Genomic DNA, 9,921 nt, shown 5'->3' with positions numbered 1-9,921 from the left:
ATCAGAGGCGAGGTAGAACACCCAATCTCCTCTGCAGCCCACGCAATGCATTTCCTTTCTGAGAAAACCAAGCTGCAGGAGGGAGGGTGACGCACGCACGGGGCTCGCTTGGCTACGGGGTCATGATGTGGCTGGGGCAGACGTGCAGCTCTAGGGGCAGGCGCTTCTAAAATCACCACAGGATCTGAATTATGAAATATGCTCACACCATACTGCATACATTTCATTTTGTCTCACACATATTACACTGGGACCTGGGGTTGAGCATAAAATTTAGCTCTGATCCCTGTACTGATGTTCATGCACCAAATCAACTGAAATTTTTCTACACGTGAAACATTTGTGTTAAGTGTTTTTGAATAAACTGGAGATACTGAACTGCTGTGTCTGATAGGAACAGACATAAGCTTCTTAAAACTGTCATTTTTCGTAGTAACAAGGCATTACAGACATGTAAGAAATTCAGCTTGTCTACTACAAAATTTGCACTAGGACCAAAGATGGCTCTCCTCCATCTATGTTAATAAAATTATTTTCATCATGTGTAGAAGGTAAAGAAGCAGGAACACTCCTTAGCTCTGAATCCCACTGACACAGAGGATTTGCCTAGCAAAAGATATTTTTTCTCCAGCTTTACGTTAAAATTCACATCTTGCCAGGTCACTAGTACAGAAATCTACGCTTGTAATCACAGAAAAAATTGCATTTATATTCATTATTTCAGAGAGTTATCGCTTAAAACTCTCCCTCAAAAATAAAGCAAATGGCAACTTAAACTTGTTTCTTGTGAAGAAGGGAAACAGATGCTGTCTCCTCATTTCCAAAGAACAGCAGAGCTTTACAGGGCTCAAGCAAGGGCAACAAACACAATCAAATTTGTGTCCTTTTGTTCAGCAAACAAGTAGGACAGTCAAGAAAGGCCAAAAAAGAGGCAATTCTTGAGCACAAAGTTCCACCTAATTTTGAGTGTCACAGCACAGGTAGACAGGAAGACTCACCATCTCTTCCAGTACCAGGATCAAAAGATAAAACCATCAAATAAACCTAGCAGGACCCAGGATCAAAATATACAGAGTCACACTAGGCTGATGTGTGGAACCTGCCAAACATTTGTGCTGTAGATCCTAAGAGTGGTTCAAGGAAGTACAGGAATACCACACTGGCCTTGGACAGGACAGTGGGAAAACCAAATCAGTGTGGGCAAGCCCCTGGTGCTTCGCAATAAATTCCACACAGCACATCTGAAGCAAGCAGGAAAAGCAAGCAAAGGGAAAATGGAATCAAGAAACAGAACAGGAACAATGTCATAACAATGCCTGGCACAACTGTGAGCCAGCCAGCACTGAGGAGGTACCTTAACACCTTTTGTCCCTATCTAGTGACAAATCTAGGCCATCTGCTTAGCATGTGCACTATCAGAGCACTCAGCAAGGCAAGACACGGGTTCTTTGTTTGTGGGCTGTTAGCATCCTGTAAGGCTATAACCTGACACTGGCCTTTTGACCCAGTAAGGTAATTTCAAATTGCATTTTATCATACATTTCTTAAATCCAGACCCTGTGAACAGCTTAGCAACAACCGGGTTTGTCAGTGTATGTACCAGCCTCTTTTCCACTGCAAAATAACACTGAACATCAGAAATCTTTTGCCATTGGGCTTTACTTCACTTGTCATTCCAAAATGAAAACAATCATTGCTCTAATTTGAGCTACCCAGAGTGACTGACAAACCACAGTTTCTTACCAGCCACAACAAAGCATTTTTTTCTATTACATTGACCAGGATGCTCTGATTTTATTTCCTCTTTGCAGGACACCTCCATTTGGCTTGACAGATTTGTGCCTCATCAGGAGTGCATTTGTATTGGTCTCTACAGCTCTGCACCTAAAGGGAAGTGTGAACCAAAACTAGCAGAGGTTAACACTTGAATTATTTTGTGGGTATACCAAGAATACTTTTGGCAGGTCGGGGGCACATTGTACTAAGAGAAAGTTGGTAACTAAAGTTTTGGCAACACTTCACTACGGAGACAGCCTTACAAAGTCCATTTGGATGTAAAAGGAAAACATGAGTCAACAGGACTAATTGTAAATAAATGCTGGACCTCCTGAAGATAGATTATTCCTAGACAAAAAGAAGCCATTCAAGTTCACCCAGAAATCTTGCAAAAATTAAACTATTTCCTCTGTAAACACAGCACACCATCTTAATGTGCATTACATCCAACTTTAATCCTTACCCTTTATTGATCAACTTTCACAATTTTGCATTCAGCCATAACTCTCACAGTAATTTATCTTCTCATTCAGACTTGCAATCACACCAAATTTTACCAGAAAACAAAAACATCAACTCCAAATTTCATAACCTTTGTAAAATTACTTCCTGAAAAGTAGACTACAGTGACAGGAAATACCATCCATACCTATTCAACAATCACAGACAAGATTTTTAGAAAGATGACGCCTGTGTGTCACACAGCTCCTAAGGAGAGATTAAAGTTACTTTCCCCAAGGACACACTCTGTTATAACTAGAACATTCTTTATTTTTAAAGTATTCTCTCTTAATGCTGGTCCTTTCAATGGAAGATTACATCAACCATTGGTTTTGTGAAGAGATCCCCAATTGTCAACTATTTCCAGGTCATTTTAGTCAAGCCTCCAAAACCAAAAGTCTTTCTTAAAAAAAAAATCCCCACTGTCATCCTTGCAGGAAAATTTCACTCTAACAATTACTCACTTTGGGGCTGGGTTTTTTTGGCACTTTCTCCTGAAACAGTGTCCCTGATCAAGTACAACATTCAACTAGCTAAATCCGTTATTCACTCCTTTGTTTGACACTAATACATAGGGAATCCACAGCATTTATCTGGAAACTATTCTACTTGTAGCATCTAGCAAAAAGATGAGAAAGACAGAGAAAAGGCTGAAGAAGAAAAGTGGTACATGTCTCCTTTTGATGGTGTAAAATCAAATGAAAAACAACTGTCACTCAATCCTTTATTCAAATCTTCAACATGTGTCCACCAGTCTCTCTACTGAGCAGAACAGGAATACTAAAGGCTTATCTTCTACAGGTTATTGCTTAAAATCATGAGATCAGCAAGCAGAAGTCAACCTCTCTTGCCCCCAAATTCTCTGAAACACAGGGAGAAAGTGTTAAATCAAGAGACCATGATCAAAAATTGGTTATTGCTTTCACCAGATGTATGAACTCTGCTGTGGTTCCTGTGTACTGAATGTACTCCTGGTACTATAAGAGGAGTTTGAAATACACCGGCACATGAACTAAAGTACCAACCCAGACATTCAATTCAGCTAAATACTGCTTTGTTCTGGGGATGGAGAAAGGAGGCAAGCACCTTGATCAACAAGATGCCAAATGTCTCATTGAAAGCACAACCTGTCCCCAAAATTCACCAGTCAGCAGGTCTGCAAGGGCAGAAAATGAAAAAACAAAACAAAAAAAGCCAAAGATGGAAGTTTTCAGATTAGAAAGACAGGTAAGTCTAAAGTGAGAGAAGTCAGATCCTATATAAAAACTTTTCCAGACTTTGAAGTTGTACAGATTAGGGGTTTAGTCAGTGTGTGCCATTTACTTTTAGTCACTTTCTGAAAGAGAAAATCAGCCCTTCTTCTTTAAATTAGGTGCAAGTACTACCAAAAGTATAAACAATCCACTAAAACCAGAATCTTCTCCCTTTCCCCATCCCTGACTCACAAAAAACATTTCCCTTTAAAGTATGTGGTTTACTGCTAATTCATCCTCCTTGAAAATTCAGGCAAGGCTTTTACAGTGTTTCTTAAAGCTTTTCAGGCAGGATGCATTTTTCTTATATCACTGTTTTAGTGGATTAAATTTGGAGAGCAAATGAGATATAAATCAACTTACGTTTCATAATAGTGCTTTAAAACCAAAAAAAACCCCGACTGTATGATATGGTCACTGGTACCTGGCCCCAACACTTTTTAAAGGCAGAATTTTTCCAGTTCAGCATTTGTACCACTATTTTACCCTCTGTAATTCCAGGATAATTTAAAAGAGTAACTTCATTTCTTGTTAAAATGCTAGCAACTCCAGTGAAGTGAAGCTGGGAGGATTAAATCAATGAATAAAACCCCAAGTAATTCCTTGCCCAGTAATAAATATGAGCACAGACTGAGCATGATAACTGAAATGCAACCAGCACAGCAAAGTTGTGTGTTAACGTTAACTGAAGGTTTGCTGTTTCTCAGCTCTTCAATACATTCCAAGCCATCTCTTCCTCACCTGGTACACCCACTAAAAATGGTCAAAACAAGATCTGTTGCTTTCTTCTGTTGGACCACAAATCCTGAAATGAAACCTCTCATTTCTGCTTAACTCCTGTGCACAGTTCATTAAATGCTGCATATTAAGATTCCATCCTCCTGCCTGGATGTGCAAGTCTCTTTGTCTTTGAAAAGAATGATCAGACAAAGAGCTGTTTCCAATTACATCTAGAGTACAACTAGAGTGGTCTATTTTGTACTGACCTGGCTGCAAACTTGCTGAAAAGTTCTGACAGAATGCTCAGGCTTTCTTTTTTTTCTAAGATCTCCAAGACCTGAAAAAGAAAACAGCCGGAAGCTGAAGAAAAGTTGACAACCCAGTGCTCAGCAGCTCACCTCATCACAAATTGGCTACTATCAAGAATAAATACAAGATACAAATATAAGGTGCCAGAAAAAGTTTGAAACTGCATAAATATTACAATATTGCAAGCTCAAATAGCTTCTAGGACTTGCTTATGACCATAGACACGAAATGTTTGGATTTATTTCAAAACCAGGAAATTAAGATGTTCTCTAGAGCTGGGATTGCACTGCTAATTAGCACTGAGTTAATGACTAAGGGACAGACACACACTAATAAAAATGATATTAATAGCTGTGTTTAATCCAAATCAAAGTGTATTCTAACCAACTTCCAGCAGATCCACATCCCCTCTGATTGCAGGATCAGAACATGCAATGTGGGTTTCTATAATGCAATGGCAGGTGAAATAGTTACCCACCCAGTGCTGCACATCTAAAATGCAACAAAACTTCAGAAGACAGCAGTGTGCAAACCAGAATTTATTCCACATAGCTTCAGCAGCTGAATTCACTGAGCAGAACCGTGTTTTATATAATGTCAGAACCTGCTGGGCAGCAGGGGGAGTATTTGGCGCAGAACTACACTCAAAATGAAGGAAACCATGCATTTTAAACACTTCATATCCCAAAGAAATCAGCCAACAGGCACATGAAAACAATTTAGCAATACTATCTATGCCAGAGTTCAGTGTCAAATGACTACCTACTATCAACTTCAGTGCTGTGATAGACACCACAAGATGCGACAGGTTAGGTATCAGCAATAAAAACTGTAAACATTTTACAGCGGTGCATTTTCATTCTAAGCTGAAGAACAGTGAAAGTTGCACACAATAAAAAAGAGCAGCATTAAGATAAAAAGCAATAGAAGGAATAGTTTATCACCCCCCAAATAAGGAATTCTGATGCTTTTTTTTCATAAATGTTTCAAATTTGATGCCATAAAGACGGAGTTAGCCACCTAAGCTTACACTGCCTTTGCTAAAGATGACAGGTAAAAACACCACCTTCAGACAGGAAGCCAACTTTCTTCCTGTTGTTTAATCAACAATTACTAAAATTAGAAGGCTTCTTTCTTCTTCACTAAAGTAATGATTAAAAGATACACCTTTAGGACAGACAACATTTTGTATGGCAGGAGTAATATTCTGTGGTCTATTCTATGGGGGAGTAGGACAGTGCAGGGAAAAAGTGTTTCATGCAGGAAGCACAAAGAGAGGCTGCCAAAAGTGAGTGTGGGCTTCTCCTACAGCAGTGAATGTAGGTAAAATCCCTCCTGCTTGATAAAAATTCCAAAGTGTCATCAGGGGAGGAAAAACAAAAGTAATGATTCTTGCCATACAGGTAGAACATATGAAAAAATGTGTAATAAAACCTCTTCTTCATGACGCCCCCATCTTTTTCCCCCCCAGAAAGAAGAGTATAAATACACTAAACAGCTTAATGACAACTTATCAGCTCTAACCATCCATCCCAACTCCAATATTGGCATCCAGATAACACTGTCACAATGTGCAAAGTCCTCATCTTTGGCTGTGTTGCAGCAGTAATTCTCATGACTGCAGCTTATGGAGTACCTCTTAATAAGACTCAACTATCGCCTGCTGAAAGAGAAGCACGTCTTGAAGCTTCAATAACTGATTTAGAACTCCTGAAAAAAATCGACAACGTAAGTGGTGACTTTCTGTTATCTGAAGATTCATTTGTATTTTCTATGTAATTTTTTCAGAAAAATTAACTCTCCTCTTTCCTTCTAAACAGAATTTTCTTGACTTTTACACACCGAATGACAGACAGGTGAGTTTGAATTTTCTGTTCAGTTTTAATTCAATTTAGAGAGTGCAATTTCTTAAAGGAGCTTCTGCTTTTGCTTTTTATTCTCAAGCATTAAAAGGTTGATATACAATATTATCTCATTGCCTCTGTGGAGTAAGTAACACAAAATGAATACTTCACATTCATCCTGCTTGAAACATGCTTGAATTGACAGGAAAAAAGTGGTTTGTGAACAATTTAAAGATGGTATAAGATTTGCAGGAGGCAATACTGTTAACTCTAACACAGGAACCATTCTGAGAATGAAACCAGACTTAGAAATAGATTAAAGCAGTATCCACCTGAAATCACCCACATTTTATCTAAACTAGAGGCAGAGCCACTGGTTGGTTCTGTTTAAGATGTTGTAAGTTTTCTGCATCCCACCAATGATCAAACTCAGGTTCCCTCTTCTTAATTCTCTTCATGAATACAACTTAACCAAGGCCTTCTGGATACATAAGCTGTACATCATGTTGCAGAGCACTGAGTTAATACCTGAGGCTTACTCTCACAAGAATACTGTCATTAGAGTCACCTCTCTCTGAAACTCAGCATATCAGCATGAAGAGAGTATTCCAAATAGAGCTGTACTGCAGACAGGCTGCTGAAGGCACTACCTTTCATTCAGCATGCAAACAGCCCAATAAACATGAGCATTAATTATTTAGTAAGAGGAAGTACTTAAAAGTTTTACACAAGTTATCTGTCAGCTGCTTTGAACTTCTGCTAAGTTTCTAATTCAGAAGACTTCTCACTTAACAACACTTTTGCTTCAGTATAGATTTAAAGTCAGATTCTGCAACCACTTCCTTATCTCTGTCCCTTTTCTCATGTGCTGGCTGGCTATCTCAGAGCTCCAAGTCTTAAATGCAAATGTTCGGGGCTGATCAGTAAGGTATTGTCAGTGAGTGCCTGAAATAGCTTGCAAAAGTGGTGCGTAAAGTTATTTACCCTGTTCAAAAGCCAGCTCTGATGCAGACATTAGATAGAGCAACCAAAGTGCATCAACTGAAGATGCCTCAAGCAGAGGCCACCTGTTTGCTAACCCATGATTTTCAGATAGCAACCAGGAGTAAGGCTCACTTCAAGAGTAAATATTGCAGCTTTGTGTCCCCAAGAGATTTTGAAACACTTTGAATGTCTTGTAAAAGTTGCTCACTTTTCAAAAGCTACAGAATTAAGGCCACATGTAACATCCCCCAATATAACTTTGAGGGCAACAAATGAACTGTAATACACTGTAGAAAACAGTTCAGTTCCTGAGATGAGGGTAAAAAAACCCAGGTAATTGAGATTTTGAAAACTGGAACAAGGAAAAAAAGTCACACATCTAACAATTTTGCTGACTGTTCCAGGAGTGCAACCACGCAACTCTAGCATGCTTCCTGAAGGAACTGAACATCTTGAAACAAGATGTGGAAGGGGAGGACAAGCAACTCGTTATAAATATCGAGAAGAATCTTGAGGATTTTATGGTAAGCAATCTTTTACAAGTGTTACCAAAAAAAAAAAAAAAAGGATATAAAAACGTGTTTCACCATTAGTGAAAAACCATGCCAGAAACAGCACCTTCATGCATCAAGATATGTGTTATCAACTCATGAAATACAGGGTTTTGTACAAAAATACTCTAAGATTAACAAAGTGAAAACATCTATTTGCATAGTAATCTAACAAAGTAAAATAGATTTGAGCCCTACTGGTCTTACAGGCCAACGTTTAACAAAATATGATGTTTTCTTTGCTGAATCATGCAAAGCATCTTATGCTGACAAAAGCTTGGTTTTAGGAGCTTAATATTTACATAGCAACAGCTTTAAAAACTCTGCCAGTTTTCAGAAAAGTTTGCGACTGGAGGGCCCAGGGATGAATGTAGTACACCCTGAAGCGCTATTAGACTAAACTCCCTGGCCTAGAGATCCTTGTAGCATTTTATGAGTACTCCCCAGGCTACAAATAATAAGGGTTATTTTTTGTTAAAGGAAAATATTTACAGGAGTTGATGTATCATTCTTAAAACCAGCTAGCAAGGAAGTTATCACCAATCAATAAAATTCTCTGTATTGCAGGACCGTGATTTCTCAAACCCAACATGCAAGAAGTGCGAAGCCAATGAGAAGAAAAAGTTTGCTGAATTTCACGAAGAAATGACCAGATTCCTGCAATCTATGAAGAAAGAAAGTGTATAACTACTTCTATTTTTACTCCTACATTATTTATTGAAATATTTAATTCTGAATAATTTATATATTTTGCCATTTGGCATACTACGAGCTTGTTGTCCATTTTGGGACCATTAAATGTTCTTAATGTGGGTGGTAAGACAGTCTGTTCTAAGATCACACTTGATCCTATTTGTAAGCCCTAGGGGCTCAATGTTCTTTGGAAAACTCATTCATTGTCACTTTGTTAACAACCTGAGACAACTATTTATTGAAAAAGCTATTAAAAGTTATTGTGGATTATATTTAATAAATGTAACGGACGTATAAAAATCATGTCTGGAGTCTTCTTTGTTATGATACTGTCCTTTTTATGGGTGACTTAATACTCTGTTTTTTAAAAAAAACACACAAAAACCCCAGTGAAGCATTCAGCAGCGTGCAAGTGTGCAGGTACCAGGCTCAAAGCAAGACACCTGCAGATAACCTTTTTTAAAGCACTATACAATGCCAGTTTATGCTGGCATACAGCACAAGGTATAGAGTACCAAATTGCTTCCCCTCAAAATAGAAACCTTAATTTTTTCCTGAGCTGTACTACTCAGCTACACAAGCTTCCTACAGGACACATTTTTCTCATTGGTGTAAGCAAAATATATAGTTCTCAAAATTCTTCAAAGTCAGGGAAGCATTAGAAAAACAGTAACACACTTGAAATAACAACTGTGCAGGTAACTGAGGTCCCAGAACAACAAAACTGACATGAAATTGAAGACGAATGTATAAATCCATGTGAACACACTGCACTGTCAGAAATCTTTCCGTGGAACCTCAGCAATGTCCTTACTCCCAGAGCAGATGGACTCAGTTCTGCGACAAACAATATAAGAGCATTTTTTTACTACACAGAAGCCCCAAGTCAATACTAACAAGGCAGGCTATAACTGATGAAAGTGAGCTGACTACAGCAGCTATCAGCTATCATCGTTTAGACTTTGATGTGCTTTCCTGGTGGGTGTGGTATGGAGTACTTCACCTTAGACTTAAAACCAGACTAACAATGGAAAAAACAGCAGTTTCCTTGCATGCTGCAAAGAGAAAATGGGTGTTAATGACAGCTTTCTGCCAAAACTGGGAAAATACTCACAGCACTGCCGTCTGTTTCTCTACTCATCTTCTCTTCCCACGGTGGAGGAGAGCTCTGTCCCCACGCACAAGGACTCAGGAAAGTAAATACTGTCAGTCACCTCAGCCACAAACAGATAAGCCCCACCCTCTCCTCAACTCAGATGACAGTAATAACAAAAATACTTGAATACAAGA

The sequence above is a fragment of the Serinus canaria genome, chromosome 4 (genome assembly GCF_022539315.1).
Source record: "Serinus canaria isolate serCan28SL12 chromosome 4, serCan2020, whole genome shotgun sequence".
Classification (NCBI taxonomy): domain Eukaryota; kingdom Metazoa; phylum Chordata; class Aves; order Passeriformes; family Fringillidae; genus Serinus; species Serinus canaria.
The sequence above is the reverse complement of the archived record's forward strand: the minus strand, read 5'-3'. Positions refer to the sequence as shown.